This window comes from Ornithodoros turicata, chromosome 1, assembly GCF_037126465.1.
Source record: "Ornithodoros turicata isolate Travis chromosome 1, ASM3712646v1, whole genome shotgun sequence".
NCBI classification, from domain to species: domain Eukaryota; kingdom Metazoa; phylum Arthropoda; class Arachnida; order Ixodida; family Argasidae; genus Ornithodoros; species Ornithodoros turicata.
The window spans coordinates 46,750,360-46,775,510 of NC_088201.1; positions in this window are offsets into that span (position 1 = coordinate 46,750,360).

A 25,151-nucleotide genomic window follows, 5' to 3' on the forward strand; every position below is an offset into this window, starting at 1 on the left:
GGAGAAAGCCTGTTTGAACAGATAGTCACCTTCAGGAACCAGGAGCTACCAATTTCACAGCTGCCTATTAATATTAAATACCATGTATGCGGAATAAACGGGTTTACATTTTGCAACATTGATTTGTTTTCTGGTAATGAATATGCCCACCAGAAGCGGAACAGGTATGAACCGTTATTTTTTTGCTCCGGAGCAGAACCGGTACCGGACCGTTTATGATAGAACCGGAATGAAAACCGGAACCAAAAACGTTTCGGTTCGACACCCTGACTGTGGCTATGAGCGGCGTACAGACGTGGACCGATGGAGTGAGGACAGCAGGAAAGAGTGGGGGACAGGGGGGTTAGTATACGTCCTGGGCCGACTTCAGGGGGAACTGAGGGAGGAACTGAGGGGGAATTCGTCTGGAAAGTCTTCGGAAAACCCAGGGAAAACCTCAGACAGCACAGCCGGTGACAGGATTCGAACCCGTGTCACCTCCCAGTCTCGGCGTAGAAAGCGATCATCCTAACCACTATGCCACGGGAGCTGGTCGTCCCCTGTTTCTTTCTGGTCGTCCCCTGGCGTCGTACTCGTGCAGTGGTGCTTGATGGCTAGGAAGCAGCAACATACATTTGGATGGGACGCGATCGAACCAATCCCGCAAGAAAGTACTTTACGTATGACATCACGACAAACAAGCCCGTCTGTATCGTGTTCTTCAAGAAAGGAGAAAGCCTGTTTGAACAGATAGTCACCTTCAGGAACCAGGAGCTACCAATTTCACAGCTGCCTATTAATATTAAATACCATGTATGCGGAATAAACGGGTTTACATTTTGCAACATTGATTTGTTTTCTGGTAATGAATATGCCCACCAGAAGCGGAACAGGTATGAACCGTTATTTTTTTGCTCCGGAGCAGAACCGGTACCGGACCGTTTATGATAGAACCGGAATGAAAACCGGAACCAAAAACGTTTCGGTTCGACACCCTGACTGTGGCTATGAGCGGCGTACAGACGTGGACCGATGGAGTGAGGACAGCAGGAAAGAGTGGGGGACAGGGGGGTTAGTATACGTCCTGGGCCGACTTCAGGGGGAACTGAGGGAGGAACTGAGGAACTGAGGGGGAATTCGTCTGGAAAGTCTTCGGAAAACCCAGGGAAAACCTCAGACAGCACAGCCGGTGACAGGATTCGAACCCGTGTCACCTCCCAGTCTCGGCGTAGAAAGCGATCATCCTAACCACTATGCCACGGGAGCTGGTCGTCCCCTGTTTGTCCATGGATTGTCTTGTATGACATTCGGAGGACTGCACCGGTATGTTGCCACCTATGCCATATAAGGCCTCACCGACCGCTTTCCTGCATATTTTACTGTGGTTCCGTTGTCTTTTTCTTTCTGATATTTTATTTTTTTCAACGTCCTGCACCACACGTTTCATGTTTCCTTTCTCCTCTTTGTTTGTTTCTTGTATTTCCCATAACCGACTGCGAGCGGCGTATTTTAAAAATTAAGAAAAAAGCGAAATATAGAAGCTTCCAGGACCACTATGTCCAAACAGCTAACTAGGCATATGCTGCAGTGGTATTTCCGAAGAGAAAGCGTACACTATGTATTGCTTATCTCAAGAGCTTCCCCAAATTTGGGAGTCCTACTTGCCTTTGAGTCGAAAGGAAGGTTGAGGCGCCTACGTTTAATTGGATTACGCACAGAAAAAAAAAAAAAAAAAACAAGAAAAACACGGAAGTGAGGATCTGCCTGGAGCATTATCTCACCATCATAATAACGTTTGTGTTTTTGCTGCCTTCGGGTTGAGACATTCGGTAAGTTAATCTAAAGTCAAACGTCCCCAGTCCTACACCACCAGCCCTTCTCTTCCGCAATAAATGCTCCACGTAATATCCCGCCACGGTCCTGACTCATGCAATCCTTGGTCCAGGTAAGTTCATTTATAAAGCTCCCAGTGACGTCGGACGGACATTAATTTCCTGATATCCTAGAGCCACGTGTCCGTCAAACGTACACAGGACATCTTCTGAGTACAAAAACATTAGGACTTTATCCGGACATTTCTCGGACATTGGTGGTTGTCTGGGGACCGCAGATGGATGTGTTGCAGCTTGCGCTGATTATCATGGCAGACTACTTCGACACCCAAAAAAGATGCATCAGCCGCACATGCACCATCAACGTGCGCGTTTTTTTTTTTTAAATTTTGCCTACGGGGGAATGACATGCGATTCGTACGTTTCACTGGACGTCTTGAACGGCGGTTGAGCTCTACGCCATCGAAACGACTTCCCCCACCCCCTACACACACCGCATCAATATGAACTCCGTCGTCACAGGTGATTTCTTGGACTCTCAATATGGCCTCAAAGTACTCCAAGCTGCGAGGTACAGCCGGCCTTGAATCCACAGTGACCGACATCATCACGGCGTTCAATTACGCTACAATAGAAAGGCATAACGCTGTGCTACAATGGATTCTGGGGCACAGTGGCATACGTGGAAAACTAGCAGGCTGACAACGCGACCCAAGACACGCAAAGAAATCGAAAAATTTGCTTCATTAGGTCCGACGCAAAAAAAAGCATGCAGAGCTTAGCACGTATTAGGCTCTGAGACGTTAAATGCAAAATTCATTCCTTGCACGAATATATCCCACCTCTATCTACCGTCTGATTCCCAGGATGCCACGATTTCCAGAGGCAGTAATTCCACCGTCTGCGGCTCAAGGTTCTCTAGCAGCAGTATTCCCGTACAAGGTAAGAGTCGCTCGTACACCCAATGGCTGGACTGGCGGTACCCCGGAGGATACGGATCATGTACTGGTATCCTGCCGACGCTTCGCTTCTAGTAATCGATGACTGAAGACAGCATTGGGCAGGATAGGCCCTTCGACCTATAGGAGGTTCTGTGGACTGTCATAGCCTCGGCCGTTTCAATTGGTCTTCGAAAGCACGTCACCTCGCCCGTTGCAGCCCCACTGGTGGGCTTGTTTGCAGTAATATGGGCTGGATGAGTTTTACAATTCACGGTTTTTTTCTTTATTTTTTATTTTTTTAAATTTATTTATGTAAATACCTCAAAGAGCCCATTGGGGCGATACATGAGGGGGATACATACAATATATGCAACGTTAGTACATGAAACAGCACAAACACTGCACCAAATAGTTAAGGTAATAAAATTTACACACATACAAGACATGAGATACTGCTTCCCCACTAAATGTGTAGATATGATGCCAAATTTCTACGGAAAGTTTGATGGTTAGGCGACGTGACTAAGGACTGAGGAAGGTCATTCCAATCGGCAATCGTAAGTGGAAAAAAGAATACAAAAAGTGGGAAGTGTGACAAGTGATTGGTTCTACCTTACACGGGTGGTCTAATCGGCCTGAGATGTAAGCATAGGTGGGGAAGTTACTTTTATTTTGTAGTGCACTACCGCTACTCACTACTTTTTTCAAAAGGTAACGCGTTACCTTATTCGTTACTGTTGCGGTAGTAGGTAACGCGTTACTAACGCCGTTACTTCTAATAAGTAATGCCGTTACTTTTGCATTACTACACCAGTTGTCCTTATAATATGTACCATTTTTGGTTGAGTCACATAAGTGCATTCCGTAAATTACTACAAGCAATGTTGGGCGCAAACAAGGGTCACGCATGAACACAACTTGCATGTACGATTTATTGCAACGCAGAAGTAGTTGATGTTCAAAATTTTCATCTCTGAGCTTCGCCCGTTTGGCTGAGAGGACGCCTAATGACCAGTGAGTGCTCCTTGTCAAGGTTGATAGAGACGGTGACCGTTTATCTCACACAGTACAAATCCAAACAGCCAATCCCTTGGTACTTTGTTACTTATTCAGAGGGTAGAGGCCATTTTTATGTCGCTTTTGCCCCATTCATCCGAAAAATACCAGAGGGAGTGAGAAACAGTGGTGGTAAACAAAGGTGACATCTAAACCAGGTTAGGTCAATAACCTTTCTTTTGCGTTCTTAGTGGGTGCCGATGTGACCTTCTTGTCATTGTTGAAGATGAATAGAAAACAACGGGTATTTTCCCGGATTCTGTAGGCATGGTCCTCGCTCAAGCTTTCAAGTTTAGACGATGAACCAATGTTCTCGAACACGCAGTAACGCATAACACCACTACGCGTTAGTTATTAAAAATGTAATGACGTTACGTTACTCCTTACTTTTCTCCCAAATGTAATGCGTTACCATATTTCACTACTCGAATGTAACGCGTTGCCGGTAACGCACTAGTTTGTAACGTGTTACGCCCCACCTATGGATGTAAGGTGCGGCTGTGATGAAGGATGGCCGTATAGATAGGCTGGAATAAAATTTGTGAAAAAGGGAAAGGCGGAAGAAACTTCTGCCAGTTACGAGAGGCGGAAGGTCCAGAGAAGATTTAAGTGATGTGATACTAGAAGGATAGGAATAGTCTGAAAGGATGAAACGTTTTCTGCGCATGTATTACATCACTCGATGTAAAACTTCGAATGCAGGTTCTCATTATACATGTAATCGTCATTTACTCTGGTAGGGAAGTTTTCCACTTCTCCAGCTGTATACACGGACGGCGCTTCCAGAAATGGCAAGTCTGTCTCACCATTCGTAATACAATCCGAAGGCGTAGTGCAAGGCCGACGCCTTTCGCATCCAACCTCATCAACAGCTGCAGGACTCTATGTCATTCTGTTTGTTCTGCAGGAGATTGCTGATTTTATCCGGCAAGAATGCACAGCGTTCACCAACTCAAAATCTGCACTCCAAGTTATTGACAACAGAGGCATACAAGGCTCGTCCGCACCCCTAGTGACGGATGTGTTAATGGCTTACCAGCTTGTATACAAAGCTTCACACAGGCTGGTTCTTCACTGGGCTCCAGCCCATCGTGGTGTCTTTGGAAATGAACAGGCCGACAGCGCCGCAGAAGCAGCTCTCTCATCTCGGAGACGAACGAGTATTGCACTGCTGACAGGAGACTGTCGTTCCATTCTTCGACGTCTAGTCGCACCCCTGGCTTCCCGCCAATGGACAAATGACATTCTCCCCCATCGATGCTGAGAAGAGTTGATCCAACGCTCGCTTTCCGGATGCCACGAAACACCTCTCGTCAAGACACTGCATTAATTCATTGGATGCGGCTCAATGTGGCTTTTACAGCTGAATGGCGTTACCGCTTGAGACAAGTTGACTCTCCCAGATGCCGCCAGGGCGGTGATCTGGAAGATGTAGAGCACATTCTTCTTCAGTGCGACACTAATAACCATCTCGCACCACACTATCCGTGTCCCTCAGACAGCTGGACTCTCGCCTCCTCTCCTTCTTAAAATTGTGTGGTCCACGGCCAAATCCAGCCCACCAACGCTCTGCCCTCAGCGCTCTCTGACCTGTTTGGACACCGTAGGTGTCCACTTCGGTCCTCACTGTGAGGCGACTCATTATTCCCACATTACCACCATCATTTCCCACATTACCACCAGCAATGGAGTAGGGTATCGCCCCTGCCGGTGGAACTCCCTAATCATCATCATCATCAAACAAACTTGCTGTTTTGTATAGTTTACATTCGTCCAGTATAACCTGGGTCGAAGTGTCACAACCACCTTTGGGCTACCCAGAGGCGGAGAAGCAGGTTTCTTCGTTCACACTTCAGAACTCTTTCCCAACAGCTTTTACTGAAAATCTAACCACCGTTCCATGATCGTCAGAAACTGAAAGGTGAAAACGCGTGCAACACAAAGTGAAAGTAAAAAAAAAAAAAACTTACAATAGCACGCGAGATAAAACGTGTAGGATCTCTCAGACACATCGTATGGCGAGAGAGAGAGAAATACATGATGACGATGATATGGGGATGACTTCCGCTCATTAAGCAGAATGCTACCCCATTGCTATTGGGGGAAAATGAGAGGATGGTGATGAGGATGATGCTGACGACGCTGACAGGGTTTTAGAGAGAGTCGATGAGGCCGGTAGTTTGCAGGAATTTGATGAAGGGTCGTAAGACGGACATCTGCGTTCGTGTGTCCCATGGTCCCAAAATGAGTCTGAGGTCAAGGGGTCGGCTGTCAATCCGCGCAAGGTCGTTTGCCAACAAGTGACGCTCCCTCCTATAGGTGGCACATGCGATGATCACATGGTCCGCGGTCGCTGGCACACCACACTCCGGGCACAAGGGACTACTGGCACACCCTATCTGGTAACGGTAGTACGGCGAAAAGGCAACGTTCAGCCGTAAGCGATGTAGGAGGGACTTAATGGCGCGCTGTAGAGATGTCGGTAAGCGACACGAGAATGTTGGGTCTACAATTCCCAGTGTGGTACTGGCCGGGACATCCCGACGCCATTGTTCGACGGATGAGGAGGCAGCCCAGTCACGAAGAAGGGACCGTCTGTCCCCCCTTGGGAGAACAATCGGGACACACTTGCCCTGGTGGTGAGCGGCCGCTTGCGGCAGCGTCGGCAACGTGATTGCCAGAGATTCCGCAATGACCCGGAATCCATTGAAAAGCGATGGTGTGGCCGTGGGCAGTTATGGACTTCAGTAGGCGTAGAATGTTTATCACAAGTGTGGCCAGTGAGCCGCGGAGACCTGAGGTTTTCAGGCATCGAAGAGCTGACTTGGAGTCCGTACAGACTACCCATCGCCGTGGATCGCAGGTGGCCGCATATTGTAAGAACAACAGGATTCCGTACAGCTCGGCTGAGGTCGAAGAGGTGCGATGGGATAACCGGCAACCCCGGGTGAGCGGGATCGAGGGTACCACAAAAGATGAGGATGACGAAGTTTTCGTTGAGGAGCCATCCGTGAAGACCGTGCAGAACCCATCATATGCGGTGCCGATGAAATCCATAGTCAGTTGCTGTAGTACGAGGTCGGGGTAGCTCCTTTTGTTGTCCGTGATCCCTGGGACAGAACCGGTGACGCTTGGCGACGGAAGTGTCCACGGGGCCGTGCTTTCAGCGGCGGGGCTGATCACGAATTTCGGAACGCGGGATTTGAATGACATTATACATCCGTGGATCGGCGTGCTGCGCCTTGCCCGAAGTTTCCGGATGAGCGGGTGGTGGCGATGGTGTGCAATCAGGCGGAGATACTGGCGCACAGTTTCTGTATTTCGGAGAACTTCAAAAGGGATGTCGCGGGCTTCCGCAACCACTAGCCTTGTCTCGGCCCCGCGGGGGACACCGAGGCACACCCGTAGGCTCCGTGCCAGCATAGCGCGGATCCTCTGTGCTAAGGTGCTGGGGAGATCGTGAAGCACAGGCAGACTGTAGGCGACTGTGGCGCGAATCAAGGCGTTATGCAGCATCAGGAGGTCCTTCTCATCGCGTCCCCACCTCATTCCAGCGAAGTGACGGATGACAGCGGTCCAGCGCTGAACTTTCTTCTCCATGCCATCGATGTGACGTTTCCAAGAGAGGCTAGTGGTTAGAGTTACGCCGAGGAATTTGTGGTGCTGGACATTTATAAGTGGCCTGTCCCCAATGTGCAGACGGCATCGTTGCATGGATTTGCGGGAGAAGGCGAGTGCCGCACTTTTCTCCGCGATATGTGTCAATCGTATGGCGATTGACACATATGTGATGCTATTTCAGCACACGTTGAAGAACCATGAGGTGCAGAACAGGTATTTGGTGAACAGGTATTTGGAAAACAGGTTATTTGGTTTCCAAAACTGGCGCCTCGAGGTTCTGACACGAGGTCTGACACGAAGCGCGGACACGTGGTGCCACCTCTCGGCTGTAAACGTAGTTGTAGCAGCGAGTGCACTCTCTTCTCTCTGAAAGAATTGCTGAGACGCAAGCGAGCTGGTAACCAGAATACACGACAGAAAAACCTCGAGGCTAGGGAGATAACTGAGACAAGGGATTGATACTTTGTGTGTGTGTCTCTCTCTCTCTCTCTCTGTGTGTGTGTTGGTCCATTTTCTGCTAACTCCCTACTCCCTAGTACTGGAGTTTTACTGCCAGGTATCGCTTCTTTCGTTACTTGCATGCTGCAGCAGCTTTGTCTGCTTTCATTCAGAAAAACATGAACACTTTTCCTTTAAGCGATTCTTATTCATGTGTAGGATTCCGCGTTCTCGGGTTTTATTTTTGGGGCGGATTCGGCGTATGTTTTTCTATGTTTATTGATTTTCACAAAATCGGCGTTTTTCGATGTTTTTCCTGGCGTGTACATGATTTACCCGACGGTTATCTAGACGGTTACAGAAATCACAATGTAAATTCCGCACGACGCTCATTCAACACGGCGTTGTTCGCTGCAGTGGCGTTTTACAGCTAACGAAAAAAATAAACGGACATTTTTCACAACCATCGTATTTCTGTATGGTTTTCTGATCTGCATCACCAAGCTGCTGGGCATGTGCAGCAATTTATCTCTATCATGTCCTGGAACGTCCCTCTGTATTCGGTGTTTTTCGATTAAACCGAATGAGGGAAAATTTACCTGGCTTATGTTTTTCGGTGTTTTTCGATTAAGACCGAAAACCCGGAACCCTATTTATGTGACACCATCCAATGCTTAGTGCTTCATTTATTGGAGTTATTACGAAAAATAAACATAACATAAAACTCAAACGCTATGAATGTGCAGGACGGTAGTGCCATCTCCATTTTTTTTAGTTCTTTTTTCGCGCATTCAGCTCCAGCGGGTCAACACATTGTTCTGTAACCAGTAGTTGAGCAGATGTTGCTTACTTGTCGGTTGCAAACCTTGCTGCTCTCGTCATTCAACCATGTGCACTGCACATCCAAGGGCATGCATAGAGGGCGAATCAAAATAGAAAAAAAAAAAAAAGAATGTAAACGAATAGAATACGACCGAAGCTTTTTACCAAGATGTCAGCTAAGATACAATATGTGCAAATGCGCGATTTGCGATTAATTACTGGAAGGCCAAAAAAAGTCACGCCTCAAAGTAGTCTGACCCGACTTTGTTGGGTCTCACGTCTTCGTATTTTTTTTATATATTCAATCAATCAATCAATCACCCCCTGCTTTCGTCATCTCTCGAATTTCCCATTTTCGCCGTTAGGGAGTAGTAGGGTAAGTCTGAACCAAGGAACACAAAGAGGGTTCACCCGAGCGCTTTTCACGGAAGACAAACGAAAAATGTAAGCAGACTTCTGAGGGTATATATGTGTTTCGACGAATGCCAGCCGGCAACTCCAGAACGCTTCTTGTTCACTGCACAACGACCACTAGGGGTCAGTGGGGTTACTGAAGTGACAGGAAAGAAAATGAATGAGTGAAAAAGCGATATCTCACGTGAGTGGGGGATTACTAATTCAGGGAAGGATAACGGACGTATTTTCGTTACCGTTTCCATTTTCGTTACTGCCATATTTTCGTTTCTGTTATCCGTTTCTGATACCAGCTTTTCAATTTCGTTTCCGTTACGCTTCCGTTACTGTTTCAGGTAATGGAACTGCTGTTATAGAGCTGCGGGAGGACAGCCCGTCCGGCTCTGTCAGCACCCTGGTTTACCTAAATGCTGCTTCGGTGTCACGCGTACACACTACACACGTAATTTTACGTTGTTGGGATGCTCACGTAATGAGGACTGGGGCGAGTAGGCAGGCGAGGGATGCACCATCGAGATCAAATATTGCGCTTTGTTGCCATGTTCTCGTGTAGTATTTAGAGCACTACAGGGAATGGAGTCATATCAAAATACAAAAATAAAATGAAAAGTCACTCAAATGTCATCGCATAACAGGAATGGCCATTACCCGAATTCAATACCGGACGATAATTTTCGTTTCCGTTTCCGGTAATGGACGACCGTGGTACGAGTTTCCGTTTCCGTTATCGTTTCCATCTCCAATTTCGGTAATATACCGTTTCTGTTTCCGTTACCATTAACGTTACCCTTCCCATATGCGTGACCGCTAAGTTGCGCTTTCATCGTTATTCCGCTATGCGTCAAAACGGTGTCCGCTCGGGATGTCTCGGAAGCATTGTAGGATTTATAATGATATACTTATGTAACAATGTAACAACAATGTACAATGTAACAACAACAACCGAAAAAGTAATGTAAAGACGGTGCAGGAAGCAGGTACCAATCAAAGTGGACAGTAGGCGCGGAAGGCGGGAAGTCAAATTGGCATTTGTTGGCGAAAATGTTTGCAGATGCGGTAATCGAGGCGCTGGAGCACGAAGGCAAAGACAAGAGCAGACTTGCTGGTTACGCCCTGTAACCGTGTAACAAGACAATGAACCGTCAATGCAAGGAGGAGAGAGCCCATCCTTTCGTGCTTTTAATTCGCCTTCAACGTTCTCAAAAGCCGCCCTTCAACCGTCACCGCATCGCAATTGAGCACCACGTCCTCTCCCCAACCTCGTGCCGAAAATCTCCCCGTCCTCCATAAGACGACGACGGATTGACGATTCCATCGTCACCACTAACGAAACGCCACCACGGCCTAAGCACAGAAACGACAAAAAGAAACAGTGCAGGGCGTAAATCAGTCTCCTTTCCTTCTTCCTCGCGGATCGATCCCGCTGGAGTGGCACCCATCCATCGCTTCTTCTCCTCTTCTTCCGCATCACTTCCATTCCTCCACGGAGAGAGGGAGAGAGGTAAATGAGGCTCTCTGGAAGGAAGCCTGTCTGTCATTCGTCACCGCTGCGCGTCTCGGAGTGACGGGTTGAGCGGACCGTACTCATTTCACATTTGAAGGGTAGGGTGAGGTATGTGTGGGTGTGGGTGGGTGCTGGAATGCTGCTAAACCTCGACAGAAAACGAAAAAGTGACACAAAAGGGTTGGAGTGAAGTACGCATGCGCATGAGCCAGGCGTTATGCAGTTTTTTAGCGCGTGTATAAGCGACAGGCCTCGGAATGGAAATTGAGCTTTTCTTCTTCTGTTCTTTCTCTTTCTTCTTTTTAAATTCGAGGATACGTCTGAAGGAAATGGCGATTTTCTCGTTCAGTAGCTTTGTTTGCAGGAGGAGGATGAAGGAAATCGAGAATGAGAGCGTAGGAGAATGATGATGATGATATCGTTAAGAGGAAAACTATTATGAGGCGGGAGTTAGTTTGTGCGGGGATTGGTTAACAGAGGGGTGTGGTGATTTAGGAGTGAACAGTATGTGTAGTGGGTTCGTTTAACGGTCTCGGAGCCTGGGCGGAATTTGACTTGAATGATCATTGATCACGTGATGTGAACCGTGGTTCTTCTTGCAGGTCTTGGATAGCGTCATTGTAATTGTCTTGTGTAAGTGGTTTACACGAGCAAATTTGAGTTAAATGACCCTTTCAGTTTCTTCAATGAACTAACTTCAGTAGCATTGACTGTAATGACTGGTCGAAACACGACTACTTGATAAGAAGGAAGGACGAAACCGGTCAATTTTTCCCCTTTTTTAAGTGTGGAGTTCTCTTGCGGTTCTTCTAGAGGAGTGATTTGTAGGAGTGGTAAGTACTATCAAAGTTCCTGCACAAGTGGGTTGTCTTTCTTCCTATATGCGTCACTAGTGAGTATGGATGAGTTTTTCACGGGCATCCACGTTTGTTTGATGTTTGTCGCCGGTATGACAGCCGTTACAGGGTGCCGAAACATTAATTAAATAGAGAACAAATGAACCCGACACAAACAATTATCAAGCTACTTCCACGCGAGCTCTTCCGCATCACATGATTGTTTTTCTTGTTGCTGTTTCTTCTTCTTCTTCTTTTTTCTTACGATGCTTGGGGTTTCATCGAACATATACTTTTGTTTGTTTGTTGCACTCCTATACCATTTTTACGACCCATCTGTTTTTGTTTTTTGCGACTTCGTAATTCACATAATCTGCGTAATTTTTTGCAGACGCAAAAAGTAGCGCATAGTAAAACTAAATTAATCAAAGAAACTGAAAAAAAAGGAGCCCAACCGTTTGTGACCGAAAGGGCACCACGGCTACGCTACCATTTATTTATGTTGCAAAGCCCGTTATGAGTCATCAACATTTGGCAATGCCGCTAAACACGCTTTTAGGCTAATGGCAAGCACTTGATTAGAACTGCCCGGTGCTTCCAGAGCATTGGTGCTTCATCAGAATTGATTACTGACAAACGCGAAATCCAGGGTCGCCCCGATGCCGTCCGCGCACACGGCCAATATACCACACACGGCTATGATATTCCTCCGGTTTGCTAATTGGAATACATAATTAATGGTTATTTACACGCAATTGCAGCCTCCTGCACATGCCTAGAGAGAGCGCACCTTCATTAACTCTTCTTGTTTCTTGACATATTACTGCTGGAATGGAAAGCCTTTAACGAAATGTAGTGCACATGTTTTTTTCTCTTTTCTTTTTCTTTTTATGCTTGTGATAAGGTGAACGAAAAACATACTGCATCGGATTATACGCTCATTTGGATGTTTTGATACATACCGATCTTAATATTATTTCAGGGGATACCATCTGGCGCCAAGCTTAATCTAAAAGATATTCCCGCTACTGAACGGCCCACGCTAGACGCCATGGTCTTCTCTACCATCGTACAAACATGTCGGCCATATTGGCAGATAAACCGCTTAATTAAACACCACCTCCATGATCAACATGATATTACGATGGACAGAAACAGTAAGTGTTTCAGTGCGTCCGATAGATATCGGGAACGAATATAACATATTAGGGAGCTTTAGTACATCGGAAGGTGTTCGCGATAACAGATCCAAATACATGATAAGCCAATCACCCTCTTTCTTTGGAGCGAGTGACATCACATTGCTATGCTTGGATTTGATAACTTGTCTTATCGTTTTCGTAAAGCTCTTCCGGTACACTAAAACTCGCTAATATGCCGCACCATGACAAGATTGACGCTAAAATTACAATTTGTCCTCAGGCACCCCACAGGGGCACATGCTAAGCAAGGCACTAAAATGCTGTTGCTACTTTGCGAGGTACCTTAATTAGCCACTTTTGTGTTCAAATATGCCGAATGTACTGCAGACTACTGATGAAGCACTGCAGATGTCCTGAGGAAACTAGCTTAATAATAATGATGAAGATTACAATGACTTGGAGTATTACAACTGTAATCATGACGACGGCACAACCGTAAATTCAATACTAATTGGAGGTTTACGTCGCGAGACAACTGGGATCATGAGCGACGCCACAGCGGTTGGTCTGTGGATAGCTTTTGCCTACCTGAGGGTTCTTTAACGTGCGATGAAGGCTCATCACACGGCACCCCGTATTTAATGTTCCCGCGGAATACGGCGTGTCTCAGCAACCTGCACCCTGCCACCAAGTTGCTGGCATCCTCGGCCGGGATCGAACCCGCGATCTTGGGATCAGAAGGCGAACACGCTACCGACTGAGCCACCCAGGTCGGTTCAAATTAATTTCGACTATCTGGGGGTTATTTAACGTTCACAGAAGTCACAGGACACAGCGTGGGTCGCTCCTTGTGAGGATGGTATACCTAAGCAACTGGTACTATGCAATAAGTTGCTGGCTGCCATGGCAGGTTTCGGCCCGGCTTGTCACGTCGAGAAAACGATGTCTACGATTTCTAAAACTCCACGGTTTCCGTAAATTTCATAATTTCATTTACAGCTGTTCGTATGCATCTCCCTTAATGTAAAGTCACATGTCTAGTGGCATATAACTACCGATTTAACATTCCCTCGTAAAGCGTTGATCACGCATTCACATACTACCGCTGCTTTATTCACTCACCATCTCAGAGACAGCGCCACTTCTGATACAGCAACATATTCTCCAAGAGGACAAAACATCATCTCTTTCCTCTAACAAGCGTTCCGGCACATTTGTCCCGCCATCAAGCAGCTTGTTTACGAACCCACTTATATTCTCCAAAGCCTGCTCATATAACAGCTGTCCGCACACACAAGCTTGACAAGACAAACTCCTTGTAACAAATGTCGCCTGACAGAGGTCCTCCACACTTGAGCAAGAGGGTCCACGTTGTCGGGAAAATGTCGCGCGCGCGGTCGCCTAAAACAAACGCGCTGACAAACGCACACGGGACAGATTGCCGCGACGCCTATACGACTCGAGTCGTCTTTCTTGTCGGGACAGCGTCTCTCTATCTGGCCCAGTCAGGGACTCCTTTTGTCTTGGTAGCCGATAAAGATGTGTCTATAGGCGCGCCCGTGTGTACCGTCATATTTCAGCGGCTATTGAAAGCCGACGGGGAAAAGCCACACTTGACTGTTTTCTCGACAAGTCCGCGGCAGTAGTGAGAAATTGCGTTTGGTTTCGGATCTACGCTGGCCGCTCTCATTTCTGGTTCAGTTTCAGATTTGTGGGCTTCTGTCTGGTCCGTCGGTGATATAAAAGTTTGTTGAAGAGGGCGTTATTTTCCGAGCGAAGTGATGAAGAGGTTCCTGTTAGCAGAGCGTAACGAGAGGTAGTTTCGTGACTAATCCGCTATGTCTTTGCGACGTTATCTTTCCGTATTTTCATACTGGAGGACTTGCTTATGAGTGCTGCAAATATGTCCGCGTGTTTCAGAGCATTATTTTCAAAAATCGATTACCGTATTGACCCATGTTACAGGAGTTATTATAGGGCACATGCAGTCCGATGGAACATAGAAACAGAATTAAAAGAATTTGGAGCAGACGACGCTCACTGTGACCGTGTCCTCATGACAATGCACGTGAGTATGACGCAGAGCTGAGCTGAAGGTCATTTACAAAATAACCAAGTTGAACGAGTTTTCGCAGAAGCGACGCTTATAGCAAAATGTATCAGATATTGATCAGTGCACGGATGGGCTTATTAAAATGTACCTAAAACAATGAGCCCACTAAAGATTGAATGGAAACTGTCGTGCACGTAACACCACTTATAGTTGCATACAAAGAATTTACCGCATTCTCAGTGCCCGCGTGTGTACTTAGCAAGCATTGTGACCACCAGCGGCAACCCCGACGACAACGGCGAGACCTTTCACCACCACCACATCCACCGTGACCACCAGGGTCGCGCAACTATACGTAGTTCTCTGCGTAGTTCTAACTATAAAACCAGTGATTCTGGATTTGATTTGATTTGATTTGATGTTTAATAGCGCAACTACAACGGAGTAATTATGGAGCTGTGGGCATCCTTTGCAATGTTTGCTATGACAAAGGCCCAGCTTTATATTAAGGATCGTAACTTGAGTTAGAAAAAAAAAAATAGCAGTGGGGATTTCCCAAATGTTTTGAAATGATTTGAGATGATTTTGAGGTGTTTTGAATTATCACCCTACACTACACTTCGCTACGTAACACACTCCTAGCCAACCAAGATATCGTTTCCTCTCCTGATTTGTTGAAAATGGAATGTACCCCTCGCCCCATTTTATCCATTGCATTTGCATAATGTGTCCAAAAGAGGCGTACACCTCCTGTTTTCAACAAGACAGGAGACAGAACAACCTCATTCCCCGAAGGATATGGTTGACTGTGAGCTATGCTATGTTGCGAAATTCCGTTTGAACTGTCCCGCCTGACACGTACCCACGAATACATCGTCGACTCGAATGATACAACTAGGTATCGCGAGCGGGACGAAGTTTTTTTTTCTTTTTCTTTCTCGCAAGTTGGATATTTGTCGGCGCAATAGGGGGGCGCAGCAGCTTATTCTGCGGTGAAGTACAGCCTCACGACTGTGGGATCGCCCAGGAGGGAGCTGTATTGTCGGTAGTCTATTCTTATTTATTTTTATTTTTTTTTATGAAATACTACAAACCCTAAATGGGTCCAAGTAGGAGGGGCACAGAAAGTCCAAAATAATTTACAACAAGGCACATATATCACAACCTATGGGTGAGCCTATGGGTCTTTCTACGCTCTTCCAGCGGTATTTAAGCCACTCCGTGCGTAAAGAGGAGTAACAGAGGTGTGACGATGGTACGACTTGAAAATAAAACGTAACGCTCTCCTTTGAACGGATTCAAGAAGTCGGATATTATTATAACTATATATTATTACTATACATATATTACATATATTATATACATATATTATTACTATACACTCTTAGAAATAGGTCTTCTATCGTGCCGTCAAGAGCTGCCGTGTCTTCTAGATTCACGCTCAAGGCCGAAGTTTTAGACGACAGATGCCCACGTGACCCGGGAGAAAAGAAAATACCATAAAAATTGTCTTGGTTGTTTTGGCGCGTACGCCGTGTAGAAGACACGTTTATCACGTGACCAGGAATCGGACGTCGTGACGTCTATTTCGTGTTGTCTAAATTTTTGCCGTGGTTTCTATGCGCTCGGAGTGATCACCTGACCGGTGTCGAGGACCGGAGTCACGTGAACTATGCGACGGGGCCAGACATGCTGGTGGCGCGGCACTGGTCACACCTCTTCTTCGATGCCTTGCCGCCAGCGTTACCTCGCTTTGCTGATTCTGGGATTCTTTGACAGGTAAGACACCTCCGTTTAATAAATTTTATTGCGATAATTATGCTAGCAGCACTACTATTGTAGTGGCTACCTGTTGCTTCCCCACGCTTCTAACGAGCATTTGGAAGGTGCAGGTGCGAATGGAAGTGTCATGGCGGTTGTGACAGAACGTCAACGAAAGTTATGTGGTGATGCTTGAGAAGTTGAGTAGTGAAGGTATTCTCAGAGACGCTAATGTGCTATCAGCTGTATCCGGTTTGTAGCTCTGTTAGAATTGCGTCTAAACATGGACTTCACGAGCGCTAACGTTTGTGTATGGCGCAGGATGTTTTTGTCCTTCGGGGGCTCGTTTCGACCGTGGTTTGAGTAACCATTCTCTGTCTCAGCTGGCCGCAGTGGGTATGGACGTCACCAACGAAGACTTCATTGGTGTTCAACGTGCCGCCTGGAGGAAATGTGGGTGCGATTCATACCGAAGACTGACAGATATTAGCCGGTACACGGCACAAGTGTTACCCGGAACATGCGTCCAATGCTGACACTCACCTGTCGACCATGTGCAAGGTAATACAAGTGGCCGCGTCGTTCGCCTTGCATGCGAGACGAGTTGATTGTAGTTATTCGTTCGTCATGGATAGCTCGGCCTGACTGGCGTGTTGATCTCAGCCGCATTCAGTAAGATACCTCTTTGATCTCTCCTCCTACATACTTGGTACTGCTGTAGTACCAATGTACCATTTTTCTCTCCTCGCTGCCTCACCTATCATCGTTTTAGTATAAGCTACAGTTCGTACCCTTTCACTGTTGTCGATAGTGACTTTTATTACACTTAATGTTGTTCCTATTCACTTTGTAATGTGTCTTTGTCGTCGTTCACTTTGTCACAGTTATGACTTGAAGCAGAATTCCGATTCGAGGCCAGGATGGGAAGCATGGAGGAAACGCTGCACAACGGGTGACAACTGCCATATCAACAGCCCCCACAAAGAGATGTAGAGCCGCTGAAATATAGTGATCATATGCCCTGAGCAACAAACAGGTCTGCATCCTAGCGAAACTTGTTTCCTAGCGAGTTTCAAGCTTGCAAATAGTTTCGCAGCAGCGGCGTCGAGCCGCGCCGTTTTGTGCAATCTGTGATATTTTGACTATGTGTGGTTCTTATTCATTTTTATTTTCTCTGAGTTATTTCTCTGTGAACAGGGTATTTTGCATAGTTTGCAAGTCTAGTCAATATTCACTGTATCACTGCCACAATTTCACAACTTTGCCGAAATAAAGTCTTCAACCCCCTTTGAAACAAATTCTGTTGACTGTAAGCCTGCCCTAAAGGCCTGCCTTCCAAGCCTGCGCCGGGGGAGATGGGAAGCAGGAGCACGCGCTGAGGGGGAAACGACCGGGAAAGGAGGAAACTGCCAAGCATAAAACAGACGCCACTTTTGTGGCTTCTACGAGGGAAACCACGTGATGCGACGTCATTCCCCGCGCTTTCGCGTGGTCTCTACGTAGAAACCCCAAAACTACCATTTTTCGGGTGTCTACAGAAGACACGATAGAAGATCCATTTGTGAGATTATATATATATATATTACATTGTAACTATATACTCTAAAAGATAGACCGCTTAGGAAAATAGTACCTTGTAGTATTCGACAGAACCCAGTATAACGTCACACTTCGAGAGCACAGCAGAAAAAGGGGACGGCTTCATTGCACACTCTAAACGGATAACTTCACAGCATACCACGCCCAAGGCCAACCCGCGTTCAGATCGATATCGCTTTGTCCCCTGATTTGCTGGGACAAGTGGCATACTCCATTTTTGTAATGATTTGCGTACATGTCAAGTTTTATTTTTATTCCATGTTAGCGCCGCGAAGCAACTGTGGCCCTGAGCGGCGTTCAGATGTGGACAGATGGAGAGATGACAGCAGGAGGGAGTGGGGCACAGGGGGTTACTATGCGTCCTGGGCCGACTTCAGGGGGAACTGTGCCGACATTTGTCTGGAAAGTCTTCGGAAAACCCGTACGTGTCAAGTGTTACAGAATATGCGCACGCCTCGTTTTCAACAATCAGAAGACAGATCGATATGGGGGGCGGGGGGGATTATTGACAGAAAAAAAGGGAAAAGGAAAGATAAAAGGGGGATGGTCAGCCATGCAGCACGCTGGCTTGCTATTCCCTAAACAAAAAAAAGAAATGAAAGAGAAAGACAAATAAATGAATAAAAATCAGAAAAGAAAATGAAAAAGAGACCCGGCTCACAGGGAGCCCAGGAGGCCCGTATCACGCAGAAAGCGGAGCACCGCTTTTGTGACACTCCACTGGCTAGCTCGCTGCACGGGGCCAAGGAGTGTTGCGAGGGAAACGTCCGTCCGTCCATGCACCCAAGCTCTGAGAGGTGTTGCCAGAGCACGGCCCGATGATGGTGACGCTGACAGTGGAGGAGCTGATGAGAGATATCGTCTTCTACGGCGCAGCAGGGGCAAGTGGAAGATGGGACGCGGCCCATTTTGAATAGGAGTGAACGGGTGAGGGCAACGTTCAGCCGAAGACGATGTAGAAGAGACTTCTTCGCGGATACAGCGGCAGCCGATGACAAACTCCAGTGAGGGGTCGATGGACTGCAGTAATGCATGAGGTCGGATAGCGTCTACAAGAAACTGACGGGTGCCGTCGCCGCAGAGACACCGTATTAGCAGGCGACACGCAGACACCGGGAGCGGCAGTAGGGGCACCGGCGTAGCCGCCTCAAGCGCGGCGCGTCTCGCAGCCGCATCAGCACAGGTGTTTCCGTGTAGCCCTGTATGCCCAGGTACCCAGGGCGATATAGTTCTGAGTACTGGCTGTCAATAAGCGTGTCATGTAGAGATGTTTTGCTTTTAGAGTGTGCGCAGATGTTGACCTTGAGCGTTGTTATTAGGTGAAGTCGTCTCTTCAGGCTGCTTCACCGGGGCACGCGCCTCATATGCTACCTGTTACGTAAAGTTCGCGTTGTTTTCAAAGAGAATTTCCCTAAATTCCTCAATACACCACAAGAAACAGGTCGATCACGGAAAACCACGGCTAGAGTAAAAGATGCGCACCAGGGAGCAGTTTTGGGCGTCCACGTTTCTTCGTGATCCTGTGTATCGTACCGTGCTCTTGGTTCTTAGGTATAGTCGGAGCCCGCGTTCTGAATTTTGTCTATACACTGACCACCGTGGGGGAAGCAATAGTGTCTGTAGAGACTGGGCTAGCGATGCGGGCATCACAAAGACATGTCTGCGTCTATCCTGCAAAGCGACCACGAGCTTGCTGCTCCCATAAACCGGAGTACCCTATACACATTCTCTTGTTCACAGCGAAGAGACAGCGTGTGCAGTAAGTGAAGTGTATTCGACGTACTGGACCGCGTCAGTATGCCCGGGACGCTTCTGTGTCTGCTGCGTCATTCCCAGGTGTTCCACTGTAACCCTTTTCACAGAGCCGGTGTGGTAGATGCTAATGGCACCGCATACAAGGGGAGCAAAGCCTGCGGGAACAAACATCGCCTCCAGGGCTTTCAACCTAGTTCTTGAATCACTGTATGTGAGCGCTATTTATTTATTTATTTATTTTGCTGCGAATGACCCGATGAACTGCATCGTCATGATAATGTCAGAGCTCTGTGCCAGTGGAGGATATATGTGGGAATGAACTTCTTTCCCACAAGGCCAGGGCCCACAGGGGGTCCAACAGTTCAATGAGAGAAGTAGGCCATTCGCGGCGACTTATGCTGAGTGATATAATCACGACAAGGCTAAAGGTCCTGATAGAACCTTGAGAAGCTTCGCCGGGAGAGAGCCTGAGATAATGGATGCCGATGTAGTCGCGTCGTGATACAAGCACGGTATAATGACGCATCTTCGGAACGTACACAGCTAGTAAGGGTTGCGTTAGATTCGGCTATAGCCGCCACATGTCTTGCAAGCACATATCTTGATGGTCTGTACCAACACACTTTCCAATGCGCTTTTCCAGTCGTTGTTTCGATTGTTACCTGCATTCCTTTATTGCACACCACACCACCACAAGGACATTTATTTGTGGGTGGGTGTTTATTGCAAAGCTACTTCTAAGCTTGTCTACGAGAAAGGGGGTATCAATAGTATGTCCAGGAAAATGCGACCGATTATTTGAGGCACAGCACATTTGTTTATCTCCAGCTGAGAGAGCGTCGGCCGTTCCCGTGTGAACGAACAAATAAATAAAAAACTATTTCATGCTCATGGCCAACCAGCACTCAGAATAATACCGTCCTGTTTTCTGGTTGCTACAAACAAGAGGTGGTGGTGATGAAACTGCGTGCCGTAGTGGGTAACGCCATGAAATGTTACAAAATTGGCGTATGCACCTCGTCCTCAGCAAATCAGCAGATAGAGCGATATCATTCTGAATGCTGCTTGGCGGAGTGTGTTAGGCGGTGAAGTTGTGTTCTCAGAGTGCGTAGGAAACGTGGCCACCACGTCAAGTGATATATGTAATAGAAATTGCAGCGCTGGTCACAGTTCTCCTGACGACCAAAGGTCCACACGCGCATCATGTAATCCGCGTCATCCGCATAGAGACTAAGTGGAAAGAAGACTCAGGAATCCTTGAGGCGCCCCTGTTCGTTGCGCATAGCACTGACCCTATTGCGCGTGTGTATGAAGACCTTTCGTCCTGGCAGATATGTAGCGATCCACAGAAGGGAACGACCAACCAATCCATGCTTGTGCAATCAGTGCAACACGCGCGCGCGTAACTGACCCTGCCGTAAGCCAGACGTATGCCCTTGATTTCGCGGAGACAGCTATCGTTAAACGGGCATTCCCCCGCTTTGTTCAACGCCGGTGGCCATACAGTATACAGTTCACTGTACAAGCGGACTTTCTGAATCTAGCCAATTCTTCAGGAGGGGGCTCTGGAATGGCAAGGAATGGCAAGCATGAACAGGGAAACATGTAATTATATCCCTTAGTCACACATCATTCCCTTGCTATAAAATTCAGCTGTGCCAATGATAACCTCAGCCGCACAGACATCTCCATAATGTCTGTTCTCATGCAGTTTCGATACCTGTATTCATCCCCTCCGCAACTGCCATGGATATGCACCGAGTGGCGTAGTGCTTGCGGCACTCATAGCCACAGTTGCTTCGCGGCGCTAACACGGAATAAAGAAATAGTTCTCGCTCCATTCCTTTCAGAAATCGGTACTCCAACGGATCTCACTCCCTCTCGGTCAAGCTGAGTGATCCATTTGAAACTGCAGATATCCACCTGGTCTTCATTCTTCAGCCAGGCTTCGTTCAGAGCCAGTAGGTCTACGCATACACTCGTAGGATCGCATGCTTCATGCGAATCAACATGACATGACATGAACTGGGGTAGCCAGCCCGACTTAGTCGTGACGCACCACCTTTTTCTTCTTCTATCCATCATCATCATCAACATGATAATCTTGTAAAAATTTGCCTGATGACACGAAAGCTCAGACACCCCGCTCGACACTGTTTTCTTTAAATTCCGTGTTAGTGCCCGAAGCAACTGTGGCTATGAACGACGTACTGGTGTGGTCAGATGGAGAGAGGACAGCAGAAAGGAGTTGGGGACAGGGGGGCTGGAAGCGGGAGCAAAGTACCCCGTAGCCTGAAGCGTTTACGCCAGGAGGAGGGGGAGCATTGCAGACCCCACCGGCGAATTGAAAATTCGCCGCCTACACTCTTAGAAATGAACTTCACCGCATAGCACGCTCAGAGCCAACCATCATCTCGAATGATATCGTTATCTGCCCTGATTTGTCGAAAACGGGAGGCGTCCACCTTTTTTGTGACACTTATGCTGTTCATAATTGTCACAAAAAAGGCGTACGCCTCCAGTTTTCAACAAATCAGGTCAGATAACGATGTCATTCGAGATGATGGTTGGCTAGGAATGTGCTATGCGGTGAAGTTCATTTCTAAGAGTGTAGGCCGGTGGGGGCTGCAATGCCCCCCCCCCTCCTCCCGGCGTAAACGCTTCAGGCTACGGGGTACTTTGCTCCCGCTTCGAGCCCCCATGTCCCCAACTCCTTTCTGCTATCCTCTCTCCATCTGACCACACCTGTACGCCGCGGACCTGCCACACCTACGCCGCCTACCGCACCTACCACACCTGCCGCACCTACCCGCCACACCTACGCCGCGCGTACACCTGTACGCGCCTGTAACACGGAACTTAAAAAAAAAAAACAGAGTCGATCGAGCGGGTTGTCTGAGCTTTCGTGTCATGAGGCAAATTTTTACAAGATTGTCATGTTGATGATGCTGATGATGATGGATAGAAGAAAAAAAAAGGTGGTGCGTCACGACTAAGTCGGGCTGGCTGCCCCAGTTCATGTCATGTCATGTTGATTCGCAAGAAGCATGCGATCTTTCGGATATCCCTTGACCTGTGTTTCGAAAGTACTTGGGGCCCTGGAATCATAGTGTCAGACATCGGACGTTCTTCGCCGTAGTGAAATTTTTCCGGGACTGATGCGGACAACAAGTTTTGAGCCTATATGGGTTTTGTGTGTTTTGCTGTTAGACTGTTTGCCTGTTGCGTGTTTGCGCGTTCTGTGTCATCTCAGTGTGTGTGCAATTGTTTTCTGTAGGAATCACCACCACCACTAATCATCGTCATCACCACCACCATCCTCCTCCTCTTCATTGGCATCATCATAAGAGGAATTTTCCACTAAAGTAACTGGTGCAAGTGATGTAGAGTTGCTGGCCTCACACTAGTAAAGCAAAAATCTCCATTTTACTTTTTCTTAAAACCAACCCAAACCAATCTCGAAACGTTCATCTTGAGTGCCAGCTGGGTAGACTTCTCAGAGGGCAGCCTGCCTATGAATTTCCGGGGAGGGGGTTCAGCCCCCCCCCTTCCAATCCCCTGCGCAATCGGCACTAGAGTCACTAAATAGGGAACAGAGTATCGACACTGAGCACGCCGGTGAGCGAGACCGCCGTCTTGGGTCCGGCGCGGTTGCGTCGCCTAGCAATAGGACGCCTATCTCCCCCTTCTCCGCGGACTCAACATGGACGGCGCGTTCTTGGAAGGAGAAACCACGTGACACGATCGGCCCAATCGCGGACACCGAACGGCGGCTCCGGCGCGGAAAAGGAATACGATACCCTGTACCCCTATTTAGTGAGCCTAGTCGGCACCTACGGGTCGACGGAGTGCACTGTACAGATTGGGACAAAAGTTTGACTGAACACGCGAGCGGCGTACTTTTTCTTCGGTGCGACACCCTAGCGGCCGCCGGAAGCGGGTGAGTTCACTGTTTCGGAGGGGTGGAAGGGCGTGCTGGTAGCGTTATACAGCGGTGGCTTGAACTTCCCAGGCACACCCAAGTGACACCGGAACTACCACTGTGTGGCTAACAGCGCACCCTTCCACCCCTCCGAAACAGAGAACTCATCCGCTTCTGGAGGCCGCTAGGGTGTCGCACCGAAGAAAAAGTACGCCGTTCGCGTGTTCCGTAAACTTGTGTCCCAACCTGTACCTCATTCACTCGTAATCCGCAGCGCGTGCCCTCAGACTCGGTGCGCCGGGCCGCGAATTTCCGCCCTCGCGCGCGGCTTTCAACCGGATGTTGTCCTCTCTCGTTTTCGTAAGTCTTCCGACATATGTAGACTTTTCTGAATGCTTGTACCCTCGGCTACACCTCTTAGTGCATTTTTCGCCGCTCGTGTTGGTATTTTTCTCCGAATTTCATTGTCATATTTGAAAATTTCTGTGCTAACTCTCACAATATATCTAGCGATATACATCCTATCTAACGGTAAATAAATCATTAAGTCGCTTCTTATAGTTTCGGTGCAGCAAGATTTCAGATTTTTCACTTTTTGGCACATCTGAACCTTCGAATGTACATTCTCCTTCACGAAGACTCCGAGAAGGACGTAAAATGAGACGAAATTGATATAATCGCCCGAAGAATAACGGCAATTGCAATGCTAAATTCCGCAAACGTTCCCAACACCTTGTAAGTACAACGAACCGCGACAACACGACATACAGGGGAACAACAGGGAAAAAAGGAGAGTTAGGAACAACACACACCTGGCACACAAGCCTACTGCTTATTAATATCAGCCAACAGGTTCCCTGCCATTCGCTCTTTTCGACACGTATGGTGTTCGAAAGTTGACTTTAAATGCATTGTTTGGCAACATATAAGCAGAAGAATAAAGCTTACTGCAGCCTTGATGGAAAGAATAGCATTTTGGTGCTGTCAAGGTCCTCATGGCGCGCTGTCTGCCTGGTATTTCCACAAGCACTTGAAGGGGTTGTCGCACTTCAATACATGTGCTTTCGCGTTACAGTGGAATTAGCGCAAATCGGGGATGCATACGGTTAGCAAGTAGACCACACGAACGCTGACTTTCAGCAGGTTTATTTGACCAACGCCAAATACGGAGCCTGTTGTCTGCTCAAGCGCAGAACGTCGACGCTCAAGGACATCACACTGTCGATAAAACCAAACACACGTTTACAGCTGGTTATCATCCCGTGTCATCATCACTTCTTCATTTATTGTTGTTGTTGTGGTTATCAAGGAACTTCAGTTCACACCGAAACACGTGCCCTCAGGTGTTATTAGCACAATAGAGAGTTTTAGTACATCGTACGCTATTGCCTTCGCGTACGTAAGGGATAGCGCGGTGTTTCTGCGCATGACGCGAAGCACTCTTTATGTTTTGCGCGTGCGCAGTACCACCAACGC